This window comes from Dendroctonus ponderosae, unplaced genomic scaffold (assembly GCF_020466585.1).
Source record: "Dendroctonus ponderosae isolate FM_Combo_2020 unplaced genomic scaffold, Dpon_F_20191213v2 Dpon_F_20191213_1, whole genome shotgun sequence".
NCBI classification, from domain to species: Eukaryota; Metazoa; Arthropoda; class Insecta; order Coleoptera; family Curculionidae; genus Dendroctonus; species Dendroctonus ponderosae.
In genome coordinates, this window is record NW_026017110.1 from 13,435,927 (window position 1) to 13,437,921 (window position 1,995).

Here is a 1,995-nt window from a genome sequence, read left to right on the forward strand (position 1 = left end):
CATTATTGCAATGAACCAACCTCAACATTCGTGAGCCGTTAATTAGTGGGAAAAAATGTAATTTAAAGCTGAAGCTAAATCAAACAAACCTTATTTATGTTCGCTAGTTGAGCAAAGATTCCCTACGCCAGAAATTTTGTATTAAATCTCGCTGTACGTGACTTCCGTTTGCTAAACAACTCAATTTCACTACCGTAATGTAGATTTGGCCGTTGGTATTTTGCGTTACCGGAAGTCATTGCATTTCGATTTTAGCTTTATCAAAACTGCTCGGAGATTTTTCTACTGCCTTCAGTCATCAGCTATTGCCAGATGCAACATGAACACCACGTTTCTCCTTGGTTGAGAGCAAAATTATCATGTGTTCCTTTATAATACTTGATATAGCAAATATTAATTTTTTTAACATAATTAACTTATAAGCATAATAAATTCACAACTTATCATGTAAAACAAGCTTTACCTCTCGGAATAACAACGTCTTTCAATTTTTGACATTCAAGTTTAAATTCCACTTAGAAAAATATCAAGAAAAGCGCGTCATGATTGAAACCTAAAATAGATGTGATAAAAATGCTAGACGAGCCTCTGATTACCATTTTGAGAGGTGCTTTGACCGTCGTCAACCGTTCCTGAACAGTTTGAAGTCAAAGTTTTACGCAGCCAAGAAATGAAGATAAAGTAATGAATGAAGCTGTGGATGTTAGTTTATTGGCCCTTGTAATCCAGAATCCACAGATTTCATCCTGAGAGATAGTAGCAGAATCCGGGACTTCCCAAAGCACTGTGATGAGAGTTTTGAAAAAACACAAATTTAAAAGTAAAGTAAAAAAATTAAAATTATTAAACTACACCAAGATACAAATAAGATCGAGGTTCACAGAGAAATTCGGCAAGAGGACACTATGTCGCCCAAATTACTCAATCTAGTACTCGAAGAAGCCTTTATAGACACATGGAATGGGGACATAAACGTTTATTTATCAATGGCGAAAGGATCACCCACTTGCTATATGCTGACGATGTAGTATTAATTGCAGATAACCCAGACCAAATACAATAAATGCTGTTCGAGGTGGACGAACAAATACCAAGGGACAAGAAAAATAAATATAGAAAGATTTAAACAAACTGCAAAAAACGCCCACTAATAAACTTTCCCAATTCGAACACATCCAGATAAAACGTATGAATATACATTGTATTCTTTACTAGCAGCTCGAGGTTATTTAAAGCCGAAGTGCCTCGACATGCTATTTGGATGAGACTAGTTTCACAAACGGTTTTATGACGTCTTTAAACTAGCTCGTTTCAAGACACGAAGTTCCACCACAAAGAAATGCAATCCGAGAAAATAGCTTGCCAAATAGTATGTGTAGGACATTTTCAGGCTTTTGTATCGAAATCAGGAATAGGTAAGTGATTTTTAGTGGATCGAAAAGCGAATTTCGATGGTAATTTATTTTGGCACTAAGGAAGGAGGCCTTTATTCCTTGAAACTATAACGACACACATTTAGAAAGAAGCTTTTTAAGAAAAATTATGTTATTTTTTGATAACTATAATGTGTAATCATCGTAATATATTAGAAAAATATAATAAAAGAGGTTTATATGGCTCTGTCAACTGAGGTATACGGGGTGGCGATTCTAAAAGCTCAAGCATGGGAATTTGGATTATAAAAGACGCGAAGTCTGTTTAGAAATTGGGAAAAAGTTTCATATTTAAAAAGGTAATGATATACCATTGAGGGTCCTGGGATGTTATTATCACTTACGGAGAATTTTTAAAACACTGCAATTTAATTTTTTCAATTTAGGCCTCGAAAACTGTTACAACTGAATCGAATTACCAATTCTCTATCTAATGATATAAAAACGAGCTCTGTGGCTCAAAGGGTTCTTGAGCAATGTCAAAAAAGACGGGGTCATGTTACAGTCGACCTCTTCATCATTCGTCGTCATTTTTCAGTCTCTTGACTTTTTGTAAGAAAAA

The 1,995-nt window shown here is 34.9% G+C and overlaps 1 long non-coding RNA gene across 2 annotated transcripts; it reads left to right on the forward strand.

Annotated features, from left to right (window-relative positions):
- Positions 1 to 502: 502 nt before the first annotated feature.
- On the forward strand, positions 503 to 1,217 carry LOC125502433. 2 transcript variants are annotated; one of them, XR_007280198.1, is made up of 2 exons: positions 503 to 820; positions 870 to 1,217. It is a non-coding gene; the product is annotated as an uncharacterized LOC125502433 (long non-coding RNA). The 2 variants fall into 2 exon arrangements; XR_007280197.1 differs by having other exon boundaries at positions 884 to 1,217.
- The last annotated feature ends 778 nt before the right edge of the window (positions 1,218 to 1,995 follow it).